The sequence below is a fragment of the Drosophila elegans genome, unplaced genomic scaffold (genome assembly GCF_018152505.1).
Source record: "Drosophila elegans isolate 14027-0461.03 unplaced genomic scaffold, ASM1815250v1 contig_476, whole genome shotgun sequence".
Lineage (NCBI taxonomy): Eukaryota > Metazoa > Arthropoda > Insecta > Diptera > Drosophilidae > Drosophila > Drosophila elegans.
In genome coordinates, this window is record NW_024545863.1 from 19,509,440 (window position 1) to 19,535,671 (window position 26,232).

At 40.8% G+C, this 26,232-nt stretch overlaps 1 protein-coding gene across 1 annotated transcript in view; it reads left to right on the forward strand.

Annotated features, from left to right (window-relative positions):
- The window catches only part of LOC108139165 (stAR-related lipid transfer protein 13), a 97,107-nt gene that overhangs the window by 11,041 nt on the left and 59,834 nt on the right, over window positions 1-26,232 (forward strand). Inside the window, exon 2 of the mRNA XM_041709069.1 lies at window positions 19,222-19,266. The gene's annotated coding sequence lies outside the window, so the exon portion shown is untranslated. The remainder of the gene's footprint in view (window positions 1-19,221; window positions 19,267-26,232) is intronic.

Genomic DNA, 26,232 nt, shown 5'->3' on the forward strand with positions numbered 1-26,232 from the left:
TTTGCTGATAGACGAGCCACTGGCCGCCTGACTGACCATTACAAATGTTCACTTAGTCGGGCCACAGATATGGCCATATGGATATGGATATACCACTAAAACCGCAGTGAAAGAGTTAGAAAAGGAGAGGAGAGTGGAGAGAAAGAGACTTTTGCATCGTCTGCCGCTTGCAGTTTTTATTTTCACATTTATTTTCCTTTTTTTGTCGTTGTTGATTATTTCTACAAAAGCCACTAATGGATTTTGATATGCACAACACAGCAGCACCGGCTCACACACTCGCACACACGCATATTTCTATTAAGATGATGCGACCGGCCACTCCAAGCCATTCTCCAATCTTACACTTTGCGAAATAATATAATCATCATAATAATAAATTCACATACCTAATTGTGAAGTTTCTTGACTTTCAAATTCTTTTGGTATACAAATTTTTATCATTGCCTGTTTATTAGTTTAGTTATAAACTTACTCGACTGTCCCTTAGCTTTGACTCATCACAGCTTTCCAGCATTTTATAGCTTGAGAGACCCAAATTTTCAACCCTACCTTGATTTAATCACTATTTTCTCTCAGTGAAGCCATTCCACTCCTCTTTGAGTCGCTGCTACTTTATTTGCCGGACTGGCGGCCACGTCCAGCGGCATGCCAGATAAAGTTCTTGCGCTTTTCGGTAAAAGTGCAATCGCTAGAATGTGAGTGGTGTGGCGTTGGTTTTTTCGAGTGGATCGAGAGGAACGGCGGGGAACGAGGGGAACGGAGGGGAACGGAGGGGATGGTCACCGATCGGCGGCGACGACCCGCTTAATTATCAAAGACATTTTTCTCAATGGGCTTGGCCGGACCGCTGATAATACCCCTCTACCTCTATATAACCAGGAGTGGCCGCTTCTCCGATGTTTTCGTTTTTAGAGGCGAGGTCAAGCGGCCATTTGGCCCGCCTGTCAGCTGAGTGATCTAATGTGCTATCCAGGAAGTGCGGACAGTCGCAGATGTTTGCCAAAAACACGGCAGCCGCCTTTGCCAGCCTCCTTTGCCAGTTGTGGCAAACAAACAACTTAGGGCTCAGCGGCATTAAGGTGCCTGGCATAAACAAGAAGGGAGCGAGTGCAGCCAACACTAAACTAATGGCAATGGCAATGGCAGCCACGCCGGCGTAGCACGGTTCAATGAATTACTTCATTAGTGCAGGCGTGTTCCGTGTGGCATGCGTTGTATCTCAAAGATACTCGTACTCTCCGCTGTGGCAGACAGTCAGCTTGGTCCGCTGAGCGTTGCTAACGTCTGCCAGTCAGCCAATCTGGCACTGAGAAAAATACCATACAAAATTCAGCAGATTATATGGTCAAGTTCAGACATACTCTATGTCACTAGTCTTTTAAATGACGGATTATACTAAAAGTAATAAGAGAAATATTATGGAAGGAAATATTCTATTTTATTCTATTCGACATCTATGCTATTATAGAATGTTGTATTGATCATTAACTATTTTTCATATTTTCTTTTTATGTCATTGACATTTTTTCTCAGTGTCCTTGAGTTCTGGGCCCTGGCACTGTGAAGTGCAACTCACAACTCTTGTGTTGCCATGTTGGCCTGGTATCGCGTCAACTGTGCGTGGAAATTAGCTGCTGATGTTGCTCCTCGACTACTTCAGTTGGCTGTCCTGGAGTAGGACTCCTTGGGCCTCTAGCCTGCCACCTTAATTGCGGAAGTTATGAGCATGGAATTTTAATTATTTCACTCGAGAAGCTCGCTCCATCTACTGTTCTTTTTTTTTTTTTGTTGGCTAGCAGTTTACTGTTAGCCTTGCTTGTTTTCGGGGTCTTGGCAAACATCCGCCAGCCAAACCTTTTCACTGTTTGCATTCTTCGGCTGCCGCCGAGAAAGTGTCAAGACGAATGATTGCACTTCTCTACGCAACGGAGAATGTCTCTCCGTGTTTGTAGTGTTCCCAATTTTCCCCATATTTAGTTCTAGACGTGACACTTTCGACTGCTGCGCTTTCCAACAGAGCTTTCCTCGTGATCCGTCGACCAAGTTGTTTGGCCTGTTCTGGTTCCTTTGTGTGTTGGTGTGGCTCGCCAGTGTTTGATTATTTGTGGGACAGATGCGTTGGAGTCGCTGCTCTGGCATCTGAGTTACTTAAGAGGGGCTCAGTTCAATGGAGCTCAGTGCGCTCGCTCGTCAATTCGTCATTCGTTTAGTCAACTTCCTGGCTTGTTTTCAAATGCAACGGCAAGAGGCAACAGCAACAGCAAACAGCGACAGCAACTGCAACTGGCAAACTGGCAAACAAAAAGTAAAAAGCCCAAGACTTGGCCAAGAGCAGCTGATGTTATATGTGGCTGCCTTTTGGAGATGGATGGAGACGTCGTTTAAGATTAAGACGACTTCTTTTTACAGCCGTGTGTGAGTTGCAGTTGCTGCGGTGAGTGCGTGTTGCTGCTGCTGCTGCTGGCGAGGTGAGTGATGATGATGAATGTGTTACAACGAAGGTTAACGACTTTCAGCTTTATAAACACAAACTTACAGACTCACAGCCATACAGCCATACAGCCACACAGCCCCACAGAATCACTCGCAGCTGATAAAGCTGGCTCTCTTCTATTGTGGCCAAGAAGTCGTCGTCGCCTTTGTGGATCGTGTGTGTGCCAGCTAATTAAGCCGCCAACAAGCTAATTATAAGTCGCGTCTGGCACTCTAATTGCAATTTAAATAAATGTGGCAGGCGGTCGAGCCGCTTTGGCCAACCAGTTTGGCATTTGGCCAAAAAGGAGCGTTTTAAATTTCAATTTGTACAAGTCAGCGCGTTGTCAATGCACCAAGAACTCTCTCTCTCTCTCTCTTCTCTTTCCCTCTCTTAACAACTAAATTACACTTGTCCGCATGTTAACAATCTATACACTCGCACACATTCCGGCCAAACCAGCAGCAAAGTTAGTCACTTGGCCCAGTCGGTTTGTCTGAGAGAACCGAGATTGCAATGGGGTTAGCAGCGCAATCTGCTCAAATATAGATAGCTAGTTAGATGCCTGGCAAACGAACAAACAAACAAACAAACAAACGGACAAACAACTATTCCGCCAGCAACACAGCAACATGTGTAGCCATGTAGCAACATCGCTGCAGCAACAGCAACACTAACAGCAACAGCAGCAGCAACAACAACCGGCTTTGGGGTATTCTAATTGCGCACAAGCTTAGCAGCTTTTAGTTACTTTGTAGACTTTTAGTTGCCAGCGATTTTCGCATAGATACATTCACTACTTCGCCGATACAAAGATAGAGCATGGCAGCTGGCCCACAGACTGCTAATTTATGCAACGGTCTTAGTCCGGATCGATACAATAAATTGCTTGCCAAGTGTGGCCGAATAAGTGTTCTATTGATTTCTGCAACACCTTGTCTTCAAAAGGCCAAACTGACTAACTGTTCTGTCAAAATGTTTCGGCCTGCCCACGTTGGTCGTTGGATCGCTAGATCGTAGGATCGTTGGGTTGCTAAAAGACAGCAATCTGTGCACAGCAAAAAAACAAGCCAGATATTCTGGATAACATTGTGAGTACTCGAATGTTTCAAAATAATGAAGTAAGAGTAATAATTATCCAATTTAAGTTTAAAACAACCATTTGTGATTAGAGAATATATTTTTATAACATTCAAACACATCATTTAAATATACCAAATATTTCTTTCTGTATGTGCATTGCATGTGGCATGAAATTCAGTTGAAATAATGACACACCCGTTCCGATTCGAAATCCCTGTGTGTGTGTGCGAGTGTGTGCCATATAGATACAGATACAGTCAGAGCCACAGATACACATCTCTCCAGCCCATAGATTTTTTCACTTGAAAATGAAATGAAAATTACTGAACTGTAACCATATGTGGCTTCATGCTGCTTTATGTTTGGTACTCTATGCCAGAGTTGGGTTCGTTTGGCTATGCCAAGAACGTTGTGGGCCCCATTAAAATTCATTTAATTATGCTCATAAAATAAACCACAGAGGAGCAATTAATTTGGCAAATAAGTGAGGCCAATTGTTTGCGCTTTAATTTTATGTGCGGCCAATTCGATTTGCTCTTGGGTTATCTTCGCTATTTTATTTAGCGATTTTGCCATTTTTATGGTTATTTTAATGTCAGTTTTTGTGTATTTTTTTTTTGTTGGACCGCCCACAATCTATTTGCCCATGCTCAAAAAAAAAAGGTTAATTACAATTTATTGCCAGTGCTTTTGTCGTTACGCTCACTTGATCTCTTTCAAAGTCCCTGTCCTACGATCGCACAATTTTGATTGGGAACAAACGGCAGGCAACGTCAACAATTTAATTGCACATTTGCATTAGAGTGGAAAGTCTGACTCGTGGCCTGTCATCAGGGATTGCTACTGTTGCAGTTGCTGTAGATGTTGATGTTGCTGCTGTAGATGTTGATGTTGCTGCTGCTGCTGCTGTTTCTGCCTTTTTGTTTCTCCTGGTGAGCGGGTTTCATTACAATTGCCTAGCACAGGCCACGTTTGATTTCTTAATTGTCGCTAAATGCGGGACTCGCCAAACATTGTCTTTAAGCCAGACAATGTTACTCCTGCTGCTGCGGCTGCTGCTGCTGCTGCTGCCATTGTTTTAGCATTATCGTCGATCATTTTGTTTGCAATGAGTTTTTGTGGTTGCTGAGCACACGAAATGAATGTTTGGGTACACACAGCTGTAAAGGAATTGTCGAACGAGCGTCGATCATGGTGGTAATTTCGGCAACCAAACGGCAACCGTATACTGGTTGCTGCTTGAAGTGGGGTCCACATTTTAATTGCTTCTATTTCAATTTATTTTTATTTTTATCCAAGGGAAACATTAAGTGCTGACAACTCACCCTTAAATGTAGATACCTGCATAAGTATTCAATTTAATAGATCGCTCGCTTTGGGGTTTCGCTCTTTTGTTTCCATAAGAATGCATAACATTGCGTAGTAAATAATAAAAGCAGTTTGTCATTGTTTCTAAACTACGCTTAGCTGATAAATGATACTCCGACACGCCCACATCCGCCCCTTTCATTAGACCCTTATTATGCGCAAGAAGCAGCCAAACTTATGTAATCCCCACCGCATTTTAAGCCTCAGTTCGCACCCACTCTGAATGCCACACTTTCACTACTTAAAACACTTAAATAACTTATATTTAGTAATTTCGGACGCGCTTAATTTACATTTAAATATAATTTTCGATTTGCCCCTTTTAATATTTCCCAGCGACAGTTTCTAATCTCTTTCGTTGACATCGAAAGGCAGTTTTCAATGGACTTTTTCCCTCGGATTTTTAATCGCTAAACTGTCTCATAAACCCCGAATTTTATTTGACAAGCGCGTTTGGCATACGAAAGCAACTGAGAAAAAAAGACAAAAAACGAATTTCTTTTTGATAGAAACTGCGATTGAGAGAGGTCACTCGCGTGGCACATTAGTGGAAATTATGACGATTTTTCCCAATACAATAACTCAAAGTTATGCTGACAGCTACGGACCCGCTTATTATTAATTCAATTTGCTTTCGATTATCACCGAAAATCCATTCGATAGCATAAAATCCAATCCCAGACCAATTCGGTTAGCTGAATCGCGCTTTGAGATGTTAATGCGCCAGCGGTGAGCTAATCTTTGTGATTTAAGTGCCACCGAGCAATAGACTTTTGTCTCTCATTATTTATGAGCGTAATTATAATAATTTTTATGCAAACTACGGTATACATTTTACGTAAGCCGCCACTTTAATTAAAGTTGAAGCAGGAAGTTGGGTTACTTCAGTGCCGAAAACATAACTAAATAATATATATAAATTGGACTGGGATTATAGCCCCTTTTTGGGGCAATTTGGCCGGCGGATGCAAAGCGCCATAACTCATGTGGCGGCGAAAATAATTTGATATCAAAGAGCGTCTGTCTGGAGATCGCATAAATTATGAATGCAGTGAGAGAGGTGTTAGAACCTTTCAGATGTTTGGTTTTTTTTCTTTTTTTTTTTGTAGAATTTATGGCTGTTTAAACAGACAGATAAAGTTGGTGTCATTAGTGATTTATGGTGGGATAGCCTGTGATTGGGGTTTTCATTGGCCCAGAGTTCACCATTCGGCTTGACATTGAATGGAAAAAGCCAAGCGCCGCTAAAAGCGGGTTCCTCTTCTTCTACCGCCGTGTGAATTCTGTTTTCGTTGCAACTTTCAAAGTAAAATGAGACGCGGCAAATTAAGTCAAGGTGGCTGCATTGCATTACTCATGAACTCAACGCAAGGTATTGAATTACATTCGGCGAGTGCATAAATATTATCCGCAAATGTGGGTGAATGGAATGCCGTGTAGGATTTCGGATGTCGGATTTCAAGGCAGCTGAAAGCGAATCGCTATCAGGAATACGATTGCCCACACTCTTCAGATAAGCAAACTTTCCATAGAAGCCCTACGGAATTCTGCGTATGAATGAAAGTATTGGAAAACTTTTGCGATAAGATAGTGCACACGGAAAGTAAATAAACGTTAAAACAGATAAAAAATATATTTCCTAAGAAGAGGAAATTAGCATTTGATTCTACCCCATTATATTTCTACCGCTTCGTACAAAAATTGCAATTGGAAATGTTAAAGGAAGTATATTAAAAGTTATATTTTTTTTGCAGAGTTAAGAACAAGTGAGCTAAGTTTAGAAATTGGAAATTCCAACTGAGTAATGGGAATACCATGGGTAATTTCCAATAAAATGCATTCTCTGTTATTTATAAGCAACATAACTCCGAAATGGGCAAACAGTCATTTTTCCGGTTAACAAGTAAAGCTTCTGAGAATTTTAATGCACTAGTGGTAACTAATGGAAAGAAACACTTACGCTCCTGATAAGCTGGACATAAAAAGAAACCTATCAGCCAAAGCTGACCCGAATGAACTGGCTTTCAGCTGCTGATAATATAACTCGGAGGGAAGCGCTTTTTTATGTTTTTTCTATGTTGTGAGTAATAATTACAAATGTTTTTAGTTTTTAGAAGGTTACGACTTCACGATTTATGTTTTTAATAACATTGTATTAAAAATATTGTATTGCGCCAACAGAAAATATTTTTAAATACCTTTAAACACCATCTGTAAATGTGACTGAAACAGGGTTTTCCGGTAGGCGTTCTCCTAGTCCTCATAAGCTATCAAGTTATGTAAACCGAGATAAAGTATCAGTTAAATTACAAATTTAATAGGCCTCTTGTTTTACTTGGATTACTTAAAAATCTCCTTGCCGCCTTTCATGAGTACAAATATTATATGGCTTTGGAAGTTTTATTTTTTTTGTGTTCCCTGTCTGGCAACTCGTTAATGTTAACAACTACGAATACAACACCAGCGGCAGAAGCAAAAAAAAAGCTTAAACAGGCGCTGGACTTGCCCAAAAAAAGCAGTCGAAAAAATGAAAATAATTTATTTTTTTTTGGTTGTTGTAAGCTTTTGCCCATTTCAAGATGCCGCTGGTGTTGCTGCTGTTGTTGTGTAAACAAACTTAGAAGTTTCCAGCTGTGCGCGTTGATTGCCATACGACACGATGCGTTTTCAAATACAACAGCCGCAAAAACAACACACAAAACAACAAAAACAGTGAGGGAAAAGCAGCTCAGATTGCGCATACGCCGTGTATGCATTATGCCGTTGTTGTTTTGAACAAAAATAGCAAATGCTGTAAACATTTTCGAGGTACGCAATCAAGGCATAGACTCGTACATAAAACACATTTATTTTGTATTTTTTTCTGCTGTTTCATTACGAATTCCGTGCGTTTTTCCATGCTTTAAGGTGAATTTCATATTACGGCAAGTTGCTGTTATTGTTGTGTCTAGTTTTCCATTAATTTCTCCTTGGTTGCGCGTACGTCAATCATACGCAGCGTTGTGCGAACAATTCAAATGGTGAGTAGGCATTTATGGCCAAGTCAATGGGGATGAATGAAGAGTGAAACCGATTCCTTTTCCTAGCACTCACTGGCGCTCTTTTATGGCTCTGAACCTTGAACCGTCGAGTGGCAATCATTCACACCAGGCGACAAATGAGCCAAGATTGATAAGCCGCCATTTGTTTGTAAAAATATATAAATAGTCGGAGGCTATATGGTCGTCGTGTGTCTTATCTCGCTTCCTCTCGCACTTTAATTAGCCACTTTTATCGGTCCGCACGGTGGCTGTCAATTTGGCTAAAAATAAATGATTACTGCTTCTAGTATATACAATATGATATCATGCCGCTTCGTTTTGCCAATTAAAACACAAAAAAGCGACAGCTTTTTTTTCGTAAATTATGACTAGCGATAATCACAGCACAACACAACACAGCGCGGCAGGCGTTGTTTTATTATTTTTGTAATTTTTTAAACTCATTTCCAGAACTTGGTTTGGTCTAGTAATTAGCTGAGTCTGGGCTTGGTTGTGGTCGTCGCATGCGTAGCTCAAATTTCAAAACTACATGCACTTTGCGCAGATACAAAGCCGGTTGGCTGGCTAGTTGGCTGCATGGTCGTCTCTCTGGGTGTGAAAAGATTTATGTGCTAGGCGAGAGCACACATCTCCGGTGGTTATCAATGCAGCAGAAAAGCAGCAGCAGCAGCAGTTGCAGCAGCAGAAAAGTAACAACAACAGCAGCAGCAGCAGCCATTCACCCGGGCAATTCCAGTTTCCAGACTTCAGATTTTATTGTGAGCGGCCTCTTATTTATGGTCTGCTCAGCTTTTTATAACTCTTCGATTTATATTGATTTGTAATGCACATAAAAAGCGAGCTGGAGCTGGAGATGCTGATTTTATATGCATGCAGTTGACCTTGTCTGTGGCCAGGATCGCATCGTGGAGATTGCTTAAATTATAATAGTTACCAAATGGTGAAGGTCGCTGGAAAGCCAAACAAGTGTTGCATGCTGCCAGTTGGTAGGGGCCATTTGCCCGTTGCATGTGCAACACGTCAACAATCAGCGATTCGGCGACCAGGTGACATAACCACCTACAAGCCAGACTTCCACATCTGGGCTATCGCATGTCTTTTCGGCTGGACAGCCAGGCGTCCGAAATTGAAACACTTGTGCTGGCAAATATTTTACCAACTCGCTGGCAGAATTTGTTAGAAAAGCGCGCAACGACAACCGACACTTGGCCAGATAAAGGCGAAAACATGCTGAGAAAAAATAATATCCCACAAAAGACCTGAGCGCACATGACAATGTGTAAATTTATGGCCGTCGTTGTTGTGCACTCGAATTGCATAAGTTCACCTGGGCTTTAATGCACAGCGGGCAAATAGCAAAATATTTGTGTTTGCTTTATTAATTAAGCTGCGGCTTGGCTGCAGTAATATTTGCGTATGCGATGAATATTTCCAATAATATTTGGCAACACATTTGATGCCCGACCAAAAATGTCAACAAGAAAGTGATGGGTAAACAAAGAAAGATTGACGGAAGTAAATTAAAACTGTCGACTGGAATTGGAGAGATTTTACTGATTTTTCAAAACTACCGACAAACAAAAAAATGTCTTTACAAAAGTTGTTGTTGCTTTTGACAATTTGAATAGAAATAATCGAAATTGTAATCGTTGATTTTTTATTTATAATAAGCATTAATTGCCTTTGTTACTTATCTATCAGCAAATGGCAAATTCCTCTGATTATGTTATCACTTCCCACATTTTTACTGGCAGGTATTTACTATCGAATTATTCACATTCTGCAATTATCTAGGAAAGAGATATAACACAGAAGTGACCAGATGATAAGATTCGGTTTCTCGACTGGCCATCCAATGAAATTCCAATTTAAATTCCCCAGTGGTTGTGGGGGCGTTTGTGTGAGTCGGTGTTTGTCTTAGAAATGGGCCACAGTTAGTTAATAGCATTCGGGGCCATGACTAGACACATTGCCGCATTTTTCGTGGAAAAATCAAGGCGAAATCCAGTGTGGCTGATTAAAGAGGCTTTCACCGCATATGGGTCAGCATCGTCACCTTTCGCCAGCCGGAATTGGGATATAGGGCATATAGACACACATTTGTGTATGCCTCAAAACTCCATATGCTGCTCTGCTCCTAATGAACCTCGTGCTGGGGCAAAGTTAACTTGTTTTCTGGCGTAGGTGTTTGACCCCCAACCCAAGCGATTTTGTTGTTTATTTATGTTAATTTCTGTAGCGGCTTTTCAAAATATTCTTCTACAATTAGTCGGCTTTTGGTGGGCTGTTTTCTTCATCCGATTCTTCGTCTTTTCCTCGTTTCGCCTCGCTCAATCAATTTAAATACATTAATCAATTTCCATGGCTGGTTTTTTCTTCCAAACATTTCTTTTTTGTGTTGGGTGCGCTGATCGCGGCGAAATAAAACAACAATTTAATTATAACAACAAACAGCAACAGCGACAAACACATCGGGTATATCTGAAATTGATATCGTGACTTTGTGTAATTTGTAATTTACGATGAGATCACTTCCTCCAACAATGTATCAAGTCAGTCAGGCCATTCCCGACCAGCCATCGTCGGTCGCATTGTGCTTTTTTCTTTTTGTCTCCTGAGCTTGAATCCCCAGTATTACTTATACACAGGAAATAAAATGTGAATTCCAAAATAAATACAAGATTTATAATTTGTATAGTAGGGTACAAATAGGATTTTGAATTAAAAAAAAAAAAACACCTAAAGTCGTTTCTATCAATATTTTCTCAGTGTATACATACATCAATTCGTCGCTAGCTTAGCTATTTTCTGCGAGGAGCAAAGACAAAAAACAGGGGAGCAAATCCGAGTTTTTCTGTGACAAGATAAGCGTCAACTGCCCCTTTTCCCCTTTTGGCTTGTGCCCCACACTTTTGGACAGACTTAAACCGGCGTCCTGTGCTCATCCAAAAACACAAAGGGGAAAATTTGCATTCGCAGGCCATTCGAAGAGGAAGCATTGTTTGTGCGCATATATTAGAATTGGCATTCGAGTCCGGATGAAATCGCAAGGGAGAAATGCAAATCAATTCCAGCGTTTTCAAATCGCACATCGAATGGACAATCAAACAAATTATGTCAGCTGGAACAGCTTTTAATAGGGCTTTATATATGCAGTCTGATCTCGTTATTCGCTTCCATTTCCCAAACTCGTCTTGTTTCGGTTTTTTTTTTTTTTTCATAATCGCTACCGACTGTTGGACAAGAAAACCTTGATCTAATGACCGACCCATTTCCGTTTCTCGGTTCACGATTCTTTTGGCCACAAGTCTATTTCCCAAGTCCTTGACCTTACAGCCGCTTATTATGGATGGCTGGGCTTTTTTGTAACCGCTGGTTGTAAAATGTATATTTTCTTACGATTTCCAGTGAGCGCTGCTTGAGGTCTTTGTATTTTTACGGTCGGTCTTTGAACTCATCAAACTTGGTACATTACAAAACGCTTGTCGTTGTCTCATATTTTTCTGGTTTTCAGTTAAGTTTTTTTTTCTTCTTCAGTTTTTCCTTTTTGTATGTTTTTTTCTTTTTTTGTCGTGGAGCCATCACAGCAAAGCCGTTTAATTAGCTGCAAAGCTGCAAAGCCCACGCCCCAGTGGAGATTCTCGATCAAGTCGCAATATCGACTGGCAGCCGAGTTGGGCAGTGAGCGAGAGATATGCTTTATAGCTGATTACCGGGGGACAGATTTCCAAGTGTCAGCAGCTACATATTTAATGCCTACACTCGATGGAGTCTGCAGTCTGCAGTTTGGAGTCGGGAGACTGAAGACTGGAGACTGCTCCTGATCCTGGGGCTCTGCCTACGTTCTGGCTATTGATTTGTCACCCGTTGGCCGTCTGTCTGGCAGTTGGGCGGACTAACTCTGGCTTCTTAAACCGTTCTGACAGCCGCCGGCGGAGCGTGTGGGCAACGCCCGACTGGTCAGTTCGCCAGTTTGCCAGCTTGATAGCTTGCCAGTTTGCCTGTTCGCGGGACTGACAGCCCAGAATGCAGCATAATTCTGCAAATATCGCGCGTAGGTCGCTAATCAGATTTCGCTGTCGATTCTGCAGCGGCAGCAGATGCTCTGCGATTGTGCGAAGCCATAGCCGCGATGCCGATTTTAATTACCCATCTGGATTGGCAATTAAACTCTGGGTGGTCAAGTCAATATACACACGAAAAAAGGTATATTATTAGTTTCGAAGATTATTCTTACTTAAATTAAGTTATGTTTATAATTACTTAATTTGTCTAAAAACTCTCAGATCTCTGTTTTATTGAATTAATTTTTCAATCCAATGGCATTTCAATCTACTAAAATTTAAGTAATGAATTTTTAATGAAATGTTAAAATTTAGATCACACATTGAAGCGTTGAAAAAACGAAATTTCCTAATTAATGCCCCAATTGTAGTATTATTTTTCCTCTCTGCAGGGGGAGATGCACTGTCCGTTTTTGGGGCCACTAAAATTCGTCATAAAAATTCAATTGAACGAGAACGAAGTGGGAGAGACTCAGACTCGCTTTTCATATGTGCCGCAACGACTGTGCAGCGGTTGCATAATGCCCCACAGACAGAAACACACACGCACGCACACACGAGAGGGTTAATTTCAGCAATGGCAAAGGCAAAGGCAAAGGCAAAAGCAAACAAACCCAAAGCGGCGATCCCACTAAATTGGTTGTGTGGTCCCAGACCCAGACCAAATGAAAAAAAAAAAAAAAAAAAACCGAGCCCATGGCGTACATTTGGCCAGTGGGGGCAAATGGGGGGAAAACAGCAACTGCAATAGCAACAACTTCAAATTACCGCCGCCAATTTAATAGTCACACTTGTGGCACCCAGGCAGATTCAAAGTTGGAATTACGTGAAGGCTCCCCAGCAGCACATCGGCATCTGAATCAGCATCTGTATATCTGTATCTGTATCTGCAGCCCAGACTGCTGCACGCAATGCCAGCTTGGGCATTAAATGCTTCTTAGAAATGTAAAGATACAAAACGGTGTTTCTCTATTCGATTTGAGGGCTCGAGGAGATCTGACTGCTGTGGGGTCGGAGGATCACTGCAACCACTTCCACAGATGCTGCATCGAGACATACAGCTGAGTTCACAATTATAGTAGACACTTCAATACAACAACATAGAATTTAATTTATATTAGTTAATTAATATATTTTTCAAAATAATTAAATTATAAAACTATACCTTGTTTATCGTGTCATACAGCAAAAAAGAAATACTGTCAAAGTAATTATCGAGCTATTGTTAGCAATTTTGATTTATCTTTATTTATCTTGAATACAAAATTTATATTAACGATTTTTTATAAATTATAACATATTCATGGCTGAATTCACAGATGTGCTTTTCAAATCACAGATAAACTAATACAGTACAAATGAAATAGATCTGATAAATGTTACAACTGTCAATAATAGAGTATCGTATATTTTCTTTTGAGAACTCATCTAATTTACATAACTATTGTTCCGACTTCAAGTGTACGAATGTTGCTCTATGTAAATTGTTTAATTTTGCTTAGTGGCTGTAATAGTTCTTGAGAAAATGTGCAGCCTCATCGTAATGATGTTGGTAAATACTCGTAAAACAACATCGGGCCGGCAAGGTCCCTCTAAAAGGTTTGGAGCAGGCGTTAATGGGTTTTTGATTGTTTATAGCAAAGGTTTCAAGGTTGTTGCTGCGCAGGGGGGCTGCTGGCAAAGGTTAAGGGTTACGATTAGGGGGCTGCCAGAAGGCCAGGGATGAAGGCTATTAGCTGGGCCATTGGGCATAATGCAGTAATAGGGCCCAGGCCCAGGCACCTTTTTCCTTCCACACCGGCCGTGTAATTGAGACTTTTTGTTTTGGGCATTGCATTTCCTTAAAAGACCCGCCGCCGACCAAATTATGTTTTCAGCAGCGATCGATCAAATGGAATCGAAACACAAACACAGATGCAGGCCACCGTTATTAAAGCAGAGTATCGTGTGTCAGGCATTCGCACAACCAGCTAGACAGACAGACAGACAAATCGAATACACATGGAGAAAAAAAGGGGAAAGGGGTGGGTCTCTGTCTGACAGATATGAACAGATATACAGACAGACAGACAGACAGACGGTTAGACAAACAAACCAGCGCCATATGTGCGCCCATAATGCTGCTGGATACATAACTCATGCGGGGAAAGACTCGAAACTCAAACTCAAACTCAAACTCAATCTCCAACTGAAACGCAAACGCAAACACAAAACTACCGTTTGATCGATCGTTTTGATTAGAAATGCAACACATTTCTATATGATCTGTCACACAGGCCGCAACAGTCTGCTTTGGCATTTGCGGTCTCCGCGGCAGACAAGCGAAATGTTTGTTAAAGTGAAATTAACGTCGCCAGCCAACTGCAGCCACCAATCAACAATGCCGGCTCAGCTCAGCTGCACCACCACACAAGCCACGCACCACGCACCGAGCACCGAGCACAACTGATGCACTCAGAAAAACTTACGGAGAAATATCTGTATATAAACTGCATGTATTGCAAATTGATAACTTATGAAAGTTATTTACTAAGCACTTGAAAAATAATTAAGATATTTTAAGATATACCATTTGAAATTATTCGTTGTTCTACAAATGATTTAATTAATACTTTAAAATAATTTATATAATTTCATGCCAAGCTCTTTAACCTTTAATAATAAAAAAAGTATTTTATGATATTTAAATTATCATTTACAAAATGTTGTCTGTGACCTTTTGGTACTCTAAAAATAGATAAACTTCCTCTCTTAAAAATACCAAACTGTTTAGTAACATTGTGAATATTATTTTACTGTGTAAAAGCCATGCCACAGAGATCATCATTCCCAAGCCGAGTCTGTTTCTGTATTTGTATCTGTATCTGAATCGGTGGCAGCAGCAGCAGCTTTTCCTTGGCATGCAGTTGTCGCCATTGCAATAGTCGTCGCCTTGTCGCACATTTTCCGCGTGGTTGTCGTGGCTCGTCCCCAGAAGAAACACCAGGCCAAGTTGAAACCAGGGAAAAACAACTCGAAACGATTCCAAAAGCCATGCCCTCCCTCTCCCCATCCCACTCCCACTCTCACCCCCATCGCTCTGTCTCTGTCTCATGTGCGTTTTTGGTTACGGGCTTAATTTACAATTAATGAAATTCGATCGTTTTATTAACTGTACATTTTGCATGATTTATGCCCCACACTTCGTAGTAATGAAAAAGTTTTTGACAATTTTCCACTGCTTTGGGCTCATTTCACGTTTTTATGTCGTTGGCTGTCCATTAACCTTCATTAGGCTTAGGGGACTATTAACACCCCCACCCAAGAGTCGCCATCCAAGCTGCCATTGCTTTTGTCCATTTATGGTTGGATTGCATTGCCGGCGTTGACAATTTCTATCGACGATTGCACAATTAAACTCTATTTATTTATTTGTTTCGCTTAATGAACTGTGTGAAACATTTTTGATGTCTTAAAAAGTATGCCCAGGCCAAAACAATTGCAGCACCACACCCCCAGCCATCCCGACACTGCAAGTACACTGGTAAAAAGGGGATTTTGAAGTTTTAATCAACAATTTATAGCAATTTGTCTTAAAACTAATACACAGAGACAACTAGTATAAATGTATTTTTTCTTTGACAAACCATTTACATGTCAACTTGAGTATTATTTAAGCTAATAAAATACTTAATTAACCATTTAGTAGTCTTTTGTATCAGTGTATCATAACAACATAAGCAGCCACGCAAGTTGTCTCAGTTTTCGATTTTGTTTTTGTTTTTTCTTTTTGCTGGCCAAGCTGCTCGCGCATTTTTGTGCAGCGCAAATTGTTATTGCACAATTTTCGGCTTTGGGGGAATTCAATGCAATAGCCACAAACTGGCAGACAGACAGCGCACAACAAAAAAATACGAAACACACACAAAATGCGCCTAATTGTCGCTCTTTCAGCTGTCGCACATAACACTTTGTTTTTGCTAATTTTCTGTCACCTGTGTCGTTTTTTAAATGCATTTTTTTCGTTCCCACAATTCAGACAATAGAGCTGCCATGAGAAAAGATGGTTAAGAGCACGTGACTGCTGATTTTTTAATGGGAGAAAAGAATAAGAATAAGAATCGGGATCGGGATCATCTTTGTCTTCGTGTGACTCACTTGACACAGTTGCAGTCGCCAGTTTGTTGCCCTTTGTTTTCGGCTACCGGGAATTATCATCTCCGAAAGCCCGAACATCTCTTCTTTCTTTCATTCTGACACCGCAACCGTTAAAATTGCATGCCTCGACATTGGCCATTATCAAACTAAGGCATCAATCTGCCAGAGCCAGAGCCGCACAATTGCAAATTGCCATGGCAATTACGAGTCGAAATGGTCGGTTTGGGGGGAGGGTGGATGGAACTTAAAATGGAGCAGCCGGCTGGGAACACGTTTTAGGCCCGGCTAGAATAGAAGATACTATCCAAGTCAGGTCTAACCAAAAGGCCCGGCCAGCTGGGCGATTATGCAATTTACAAGATCTGGCTGCACCAGTTGCATCTCCAGAACGCAGTCGAGCGCAGCGCAGCCATTGTTAAGGCGGCTAAATCATTTTTAATACCCAAATTTAAAACGAAATAATCATAAATAACTGGGTTAATTTGTAACGCTTCCATGCGCATGCGTAATGAAGCATTCAGCCCGTTTGAAGCTATTCGGCTCGCCCGAAAGCTGCAGCGAAATGTGAATGAAAATGAAATTCAATTAACGTTGTCATATCAAAGAAAGTTAGAAATTACTAGTTGGTCTAGTGGGTACAGTAGGTTTTCCATGGCTTTGGAACTTGCAGTATCGTAAAGGGGTCTTACGTATTTTTCTCTTTCTAAAAAAACACTTATTTTTAATGCTTAACAGGTAACATATTTTGAATCGGCTTGGTTTTATTGAACGAATTTGTTACATATTTTTTATTTTCATAAAGGAAAGCTAAGTTTTAGATAAGCATTTTTAAAATTAGTTGTTAGTTCAAACCTGCTTCGAGGCAATTGAAACTCTATAGTCCCTTTAAGCTCTTATATATACGCATTTCAATATGACATTTGCGACCCACCACTACGGAGGTCTGACTGTATATGTCTTCGAATGTTTTAGTGGCATCTAGTCAAAGGCTGTCAAGTTCAAAGTTATAAATGTGCCAGGGATCGTGCGGAGTTTATTTAATTTTCATGATATTGTGTTTGCTGCCAGCATACAAAATCAGTTCACAAATCTTTTGTGGGTCTCTTTTATTTTTCGGTCGATTTGGGTTTTTTGTTTTGTTTCACAGATTTGTGTTTCCTGCCCGCTGCATTTGAAAGTCACAATTGGAGAATTATTCTGTCATTGACTGGCGCAGAGCCCGGGGATCAATTACCTTTCAAAACCAATTTGCATTTGAAATGCATAACGAAATCGTGTGCACACAATGCAATATTTTGGCAGTCACACGCTGGGCTCGCGGAGTTGGCAGTTGTTCATTGTTTGCCAGCTGATTGGCAGGCTTTCAAATTGCGAATCAAGCGGCATCAAATGGAAAATGAAAATGGAAAATACAGGTGGCTTGGTGGCTCGGTGGCTCGGTGGCTCGCTGGCTTGGTGGCACCCACACAGCCTTATCTCCCTTTTGGCAGTTGCTCATTATTGCAACAGTTGCAAGTCGGTTTCGGCCTTTCCATATATACATTTTTTTTTTACGACCAAAGGTGTGTCAGTAGTTGCAACTGCCATTTGCTGTTCGATCAGTTCGATCAATAAGCTCTAGGCACGCAAGCTCTCCACTTCACTGGGGCTAAGCTTGCGTTCATCTCTAGGCAAAATATGGGTTAATTCGGCCCCAGAGAGTATGGCTTTGGTTTTGTCTTATTTTCATTGCTGATGAACAATTTTCGGTAACTCTTACTTTTGATTAGGCCATGAGTTGGCAGATTTGCAGGATTAATTCTTGAAAAGTAAATCTGGCGATGATTTGTCAACTCTTCGAGTGGCTTGCTTTCCTCATCAGCGTTTTCTTTTTCTGGGTTAGAAAAACACACGCAGCTCTTGAGGGGCTGCTTTCATTTTTAGATGCGCCAGATTGTGTAACATTTCCCCCATGCATGTTTCAATGCATTCTGTCATGCAACTTGCCACAAACCGAACAGTCGTAAATTATGACGGCCTGTCTATAATTAATCAAAGCACTAGGGCCGCCGTCTACTGGGGCAGTTAGTCTCAATTAACACACGCAAATTGGCCAGAGCCGCACAGGGTTTGGGTCTATTTTTCAGCCATATGCTATACTGTACTGCACTCTACTGGGAAATATGCCAGGCATTTGAAAGTAAAAACAGCTCCGCACCTACCGGAATTTGTTATACATTTAGTATACAATGCGAGATGCATTGTTAGTGCTGGCTTTGGCCAGCTCGGCCTTTTGTGTCGCTCAGCTCAACCAGTTTAGAAATTCTACTGGTTTGAGTGACGACCATGGCGAAACCTGATGTGCCACATCGGGCGATTTGTATTCCAAATGACGTCTGGTTCCGTTCCGTTGGCCAGGCTACGTATGTCTATGTCAGCTGATTGAATTGCAAAAGGAAGGATGGTACATGCGAAAAATGGATAAATGGATAAATGGAAAAATGGAAAAACGAAAACGAAGAGCACTCGGGTGGGGTTTGGAAAATTGTGCAAGCTGTTCTGCAAGTTATATGAGACATTTTGCAATCAACGTCACTCGTCTTGGCCTTGTACTTCCTGAACATATTTGGCCAGTTCTTCATCGCTACACTGGGAAAAAAGAACTAACTATATTTGAAGACTGTCACATAACATTGGATTTCTGTGCATCTTCATCTCATCACCCGCTAATTTATGCCGCATTGCATTATCGATTTGCGTTTGGTTTATGGCCCAGACTCGAGTTGAGTTTTGTTAACTTTTTTCGTGTCCAGCTGGGCAAACGAAACTGGCCTAGCAACCTTTAAGCAACTACCTGCTTTCAGCTGCTCAGATGTTTGCTTAACTTGGCTTAAATTTATGCATTTAGTCAAGGCATTTATCATGCGAAAGACACAACAAGAAATTAGCATATAGCGCGGTGCGTGCCAATATTTTTTGGGCTGGACAAAAGCCCAAATATCGAAACGATTGCCTTGATTATTTGACAACTAAACTAACCTCCTTTTATATTTTTTTGGCTTTCTCTTTGCAGTTTGGAGTCTACGGGACATTTCGCATGAAAATTGCAGCCAAAAAGGTATGTAACAAATTTCTTAATTAACTCAAAAGCAAACTTTCGCAGCGCGGAGCAAATATGCCAATTAAGTCAATAAATATTTGCCAGCTGCTATTTACGTTTTGACACCGACCAGCAATAAAGATTTCCAAAAATGCTTTTACATTTTACAAATGGCAGACGAACAGGCTTTTGAGCCGCACAGAAATCATTTATGTTAATCAACACATGTTTTTTCGGAGTCATTGGCTCTCGGGGAATTTTTTTTTTTTTTTTTTTTTTTTTTTTTATATTTTGGTTGTGGTCCGTCTTGGCTTTTTCTATATATTATAAAAGGCCCAAAAAACCAAAACAAAAAATAAATATATACAAAAAAACGTGTTTGTGAGTGTCGCACAAAAAAAATTCAAATTCAAATTGTGCCCCGTTGAAATTTGCGCTAATGTTGCCATTTGTGTTGCTGTTGCTGCTGGGCCAGTTTGAGGTTGCTCGTGTGCTGTTGCTATTGCTGTTGCTGCTGCTGGTGATGTTGCTGTTCGCCGCGAGTTATTTTTGGTATGCCCCACCGACTCTATATGGCCGCCCCATGCCGAACAAGATTTCTGAGCCAGCGCAAACTCCGAAGTCAGATTTTTAGCGTTTCTTGTTTCTAATTCTCATGCAAATATGTACTGCCATGTCATGTCGCTTCTGTTGCTCCCCAACTGTTTGCATTTCAATAAGCGCACACACGATTTCTGCATATTTCTCTTTCGGGCAATAAAAGATTCTCGCGAAGTGGCTGTGACTCAAATCAAAGTCAAACATTTCCAAATCGAATTCGCATTAATATCTAAACGGGTTGCGCCAAAAAAGGGGGGAAAAAAGAAACAACTCGAACAGCAACGACATTTCTGATAACTAATACTTTGTTAAAAACCATAAAAGAAAACAAAGAGAGATAAAGACTACGCTTTCGCCCAGGTAGAACGAAAATCGTAAGTTTGGCAAGAGAAACGAGAGTAACAGCAGGAAAAACAGCAAAAGCTGTTGACGAATATTACGCATACGCAGTGTTAGTGAGTCACAAAAGACAGTCATTGTGCGATCCACCATCGAAAACCGCACTCAACCCCGCGCTGATTCGAATTGGTTTGTCATAAGTCTTCGCAGAAATCTATATCTACCCAATATAACTGAATTACACGAATCAACAATCAGAAATAATATGTAATATTAAACAGAAATATTTATTGACAAATTCACCAATTTGCTATTATTATAATTGTGAGTAATATTGTTATTTAATATATTAGATACCAAAATTGTTTTTAAAAACTTACATGTTTAGGTATAATAAATTTAAATTTATAAATTTTGAAGCTATTTGGTGAATGTGATCAACAAATAAGAGATTAACAAAAATTCTTTTTAGATCTAACTGACAGTAAAATGGAGTAAGTTTTCAAACTAAGTTCATAAATAAATATGAAGGCATAGGAAAGAAATAAATTTTAACAAGAAAATAAAAAAAATCATTTTATTACTTAATACAAATTGAGTTGTTTCTTTTTTAATTCTTTTTTTCAAGTGCAAAGAGATCAGCGATCAAGCTGGTTTTAGCAGCCTGATTATGCTTAAATTGCAACTCAAAGGGCTGCTAAAGTGCCTGTTGTGCTGTTGTTCATCTCCTCACCAGTTGACCATAAAGCCAATCCAAACAAGTGCCTTGATGGCCATGATCTGCTTTAATCTTCTGATTTGTTTAGGTTATGCTGCCTTTCAGAACGCAGAGTCAGAGTCCCCGACCCCCGTTTCATTACCGATCTCGGCAGGGATCCCATTGCCTAGCGTTAATTCGTGTGCGCTGCTTATGAAGTTGACATGCCGAACGAATCCAAAGGGCCGAGCATTACTTTATGGCCTCCCTTTTTTCCGGGCACCGCATAAACTCACACTTAAAATCAATAAACGTAAACTGGCCCGCCCAACGGCAAATTGCATTCGACATGTGTAAGCGATAAAACTATAAAATAGCACAAACTTATGCCCACAATAAACATAAACAATTCCGGGCGAGAGATGAGCTGTAAAAGCGATCTGCCAAAAACCAAGTAAAAACCGCAGACACCGCGTGCCAATCACCAAGCCGGGATTCAGTTGCCTTAGCTTTGGCCTTAGCCTTAGCCATAGAGTATAGAGTTGTTGGTACATGCGTAAACAAGTATTTTTATGGGCCCCGGCCACAGGGCATTAAAGGATGCCCCACGGCTGTGGACCAGGCCAGGATGATGGGACACGGCCATAAAGGCACTTAATTGCCATTTTATTACCGCAGCTATTAGGCCACAGTCGGCCAGCCAGCCAGCCAGCCAGTCAGTCAGTCAGTCTACGCGACTTTCATTAGAAGTTGGAAAGAACTCCTGCCAGCGAATTGAGCTTCACTTTCGCGTCAGAATTTCGCCATCTGCAGTGGGGCATATTACACTACATTTGCATCAACAACAACATCCGCTGGAAACACTGTTTGTGGTTGATTGTTGATGCACAGAGCCAAATTAATAGAGCATAGTCTGGCTTTGAGTTTTTCCTGTAAATTTATTTTAAAAACGGTTTCATCTTTAAATTGTAAAGGTAAAATAGTATATTTGAAGAATTCAATATTTATAGAGGGCATACTTCACAGTCATAGTATTTGCATTTTTTTAATATATACTGTATACAGTTAATCAAATACTTTTCCATTGATTGTAGTAAATTAAAATTGCATTATTAGAGCAACTGCTTTAGATATTCCCCATTTTATAATCATTTAAATGGATTACCGTACAATAACTTAACGGAACTTTTGCAAGGCTTATATTATTATTGACAGCACATACACCTACAAAATTTTTTTTTAAGTGTATATCAGCTTTTGCTCTTTGGCTGCCACATGCAAAGTGGCTCCCTTCAGCGACTGCAGTGCCATCCGGCGATATCTTTAATGAAATCTGCATGTTGTGCGCTTTAACAAGCATTCTGCTTGTCTACTCATGTCGCCCTCCCCCGTATCAGAGTGTCTCCATCGGCAGAGCCTTGTGCCATTGCGATCCTTTTGTGCGGGGAATCCAAGATCCCAGATCCCGGATACCGAATACTGAATACCGAATAAAAGAACCCAGACGAGTACAGAACAGAATAGAACAGAACAGAACAGAGCAGAAAAGACTCAGCCTGTGGCTAGATCACCAACATAGTTGTTGGGCCGGGCAAATCTTGTTAGCGTAAATATTAACTTGTAAATATGATGATGCCCTCATGGAAATTGTACGAATTGCTGATAAATATCATTAGGTCGCAACTCTCTTCCCTTTTCTTTCTCCGTCTCCGTTTTCTTCTGTATTTGTATCTGTATCTGTGTTTGGATTGCATTTCGCCAGGCAACTCTATTAAGATTCTTATCTAAAGTGCTTGTAAAACCTATTTGTTGTATACGGCCAGTGAGTAAGTGTACTCGTAATTGTTTAGCAAATCAGGGGAGAGTTGAAAGCTGAAAGCATTGCCAAAGCCATGATGGTTGCTATTGTTCGCCTGATTACACAGTAGTAACTGACAATTTTCCATCGATTTTTGTTAGTTTTTTAAGCCGTTAAGCTGCGGGCTACGCCCTCATACTTATTAAATAATGATGAAATTGCTTAGTAACTTTGAATTGCAATCGAATTGCACAGAGAAAAAGGATTTACTAAGAAGTGTTTCTACAAGTAAACTTTGTTTTCAATAATATAATGGGGTTAATTTATTAAAATGTTGTTCCTCAAATGAATACTATTAGTTCGCTTACCTTTTCTATGCCTGACCCATCGAAATTCCAAGCAGACACCACACGCTTTGTGCTCGTAAATAAACTTTCAAGAGAAAAGAATAGAATAGGGCTGAATTGAACTTTGAAATTCAAGTGACTTTCCTCTAGGAAAGCGTCCATTCAGAGCCGCAACAAAGACGTGACAAATACCCCAAACGAGCTACTTTAAAGCGTGGGAGTTGCATTCACTCGCTCCGCCCGCCAAGTTCATGGGAATGCAAGCAATGGGAATCAATGGCGCCAGTCTCTGCACTTCTCTTCTACTCTACTCTTTTTGGTTTGGTTTGGTTTGGTTTTGTTCGGGGCCACCGTGATAAAGTCACTTAGCTACTCATATTTCAACGAAACGTGCACATCAACTTCCTACTCCCCCAGCATTTTCCATATGCTTACATAGTTTACACCGAAAAAAAGGTTGTAATTAAATACACAGTCTGCTCTCAAGAGCTTTCCTTCTTGCTTATGATTCAAATGAATTTTATCCAATGCAGGAACTAACGCATTAAATAGTAGAAGCGATGTAATTGTCATTTAAGAAAATATAACATGTTCTGAAAATGGTAATTTAAGGAAATAATTAGTTCAGAAATGAGGTTACCATGGTTTTCCCACACTGTAGCCGGGGCACCTAATCAAAATCTGGGGCCCTGCGGGGGGTGGTGGATCGAATGGGGGAAGGAGGTCGTAATTTCCAGCTCTCAACGCCGCCAGCGGGCAAGCAGAGCGACACAGTTGGACACTGTCTGCTCTAGTTTACCGAAAAATCGTAGACTTCAATCGATTTCATGCAGCGGCGCACGCTGCGTATGCGTATTATGTTTGGTTTCGGGCTTGACTGCGGGGTTCAATAAACGATTAGATTCTAAGTTGTCGCTGTCGTTGTGGCATTTCAATAATTTTTTCTTTTTTGTATAGATGTTTTGGTTGTCGCTTTCTTGGAGGCACATTGCGTGTGCGTTTGCGTTTACGTTTGAGTTAGCGTCTGCCAAAGTTATCGCGGCTTTTTACACTAAGACGAAGGCTAATATGTCATTTGGTCATTGATACGCGGCAACGACGTTCGATCGGGGAAATGGTGAGTGGGATAGAGTGGGGAGATGGGAGGAGACGGTGAGAAAGAGAGGGGAGACGGTGCCACCAAAGCAAAACGCTTACTGTCAGTGTGAGGCGCGTATAATTAATTGCGCCTATCAATATCGCCGCTTGTGCCTCCCTGCCATTTGGTCTGTTGTTGTTTTGGCTGCTTTTTTCGTTTGTTTTTTTTCTTTTATTTCTGCGTGGCTGCACGCATATGGCCAAAAGTCCGGCACTCCGGCGGTGGCTCCTCAGTTGGCCCCCATGGCCATTGGCAGCAGCTCATTGAGATAAGCCTGTCCGTTTATGCGATTTTCTGTTCGGATTTAGCATAAATCATTCGCCTGCGAAATGTTGTGTCAGCGTCATTTATGCGGTTAACACGAACAGGCAACGAAAAAGGATTTTTCTACGGTGTCCAAATTATTAGAATTATGGTTCTTACACTATAAAAAGGGCAAGCTGACAACAGATATTCTCCTTAGCATTTAACTCTTTAAGTAAAAGGATGTGTCAGTGATATTTTTAAGAAAACAATTTACTTACAAACGTTCTTGTATTCAGCAATTTCTACGTTTTAATTATTATAAACATTAGTTAAATCAACTGTTGGTAGTTACAAATATGTTTTATAAATGTTGCATAAGAATTTTCTTTAAGAGATTTATTCATTCTAATGGAAAGGTTTTTCTTGTATGAGTCAAGAGGTTTTTCGTACAACATTTTCCATTAATAAATCCTGAATTCCAATTAGAAAATGTAAATTTTGATAATATTTCTAAACTTTTATGAACTGTTTCTTAAAGTGTGGTCCTAAAACAGTCGTCGCTTGCTCCTTGCAGTTCTTGGTAGGACTTCTTAGTCACGGACGAATAGTGCAGGATGCATTGAAAAACCCACGTTATCGAGGGCAGCGGTTTTACAGCCAATTCTATAACTGACTCAGAGCGGATGTGGACAGTCTGTGGAGTGTCCGTAGAACTGCCTTAAGCAGTCCTCCACTCTGTTTCTGTGTGGGTGAGTGGGAAACACCTTTGGGGCAAAGACCGTAAAAAAAACAATTAGCCATTATGACGAGACGAGATGACAACGCATCGTGGACTCGCTTTTCGAGTCGTGAGTCATGAGTCATGCCATGTTGTTGGTAATAAAATACGGCAAATGGATTGCAACTGTGCGGCAGCGAAAGTACAGAGAGTATCTCCAGAATGAAGTCAGCTCACAAAAGACTTCGGGGAAGCACTTTTACACTTTTGCACTTTTACTCCCATGAAGCTAAGCAGACCACGAAGCTGATATAAAAGAGGGGGATCTGGGGAGGCAAGTGCAATATTTAGAGTTAACACAAAGCCTCCAGCTAATTTATGCCTCACTTTGGCCGTTCCCACTGTGGCTCTTGTTGTTGCTGGGCTACTGTTGTCTGCTGCATGCAAATTCAAAATGATTGATGTTGCCACATTGGACTATTGTTGTTGTTCCTGCTGCTGCTGCTGCTGCTGCTGCTGTTGCTGTTCAGGGAAAACAACAGAGAAAAATTCTCTTTGTGCAAAATGTTGGCATTTTGAAGTGCGAGTAATTGCAGCTGCAATACTTTTTCATGTTTCTACCGCTGCCTGTTGTTTCTGCTGCTGTTGCTGCCTTAGCTGGTCAAGTTGCTCGGCATTTTGGCAATGTAATGTAGCAATGGCTAAGCAGCCGCAAACTTCCTTTCACAAGACAGCCACCAAGAAAAATGGGTCTGCCAGTCTGGTGATGGGCACTTGAATGTTTGAAAATTATAGACTACTCTGCGCCGTCTACATTTCACAGATGTCCAAAAAAAAAAAACGGAAAAAACCACCAACAACTGCCTAAATGCCAAGACAAGAGAATTACTGATGCTTAAAAGCAGCCGGAGATAAAACAATTTGAAATGGTTTTTTACTTTGAAACTGGGAACACGCTCTTAAAATGTCAAACAAAGTTTGGTACCCATCATTCGATTTAATATAAGGTTCTTTCTGCTTATGAAAGAGAATTTGGTTTTCCATCATTTTGACTCACTAGTCAAAGGAAACCTATGGAAAGAACTCAGCCAAGAAACATTT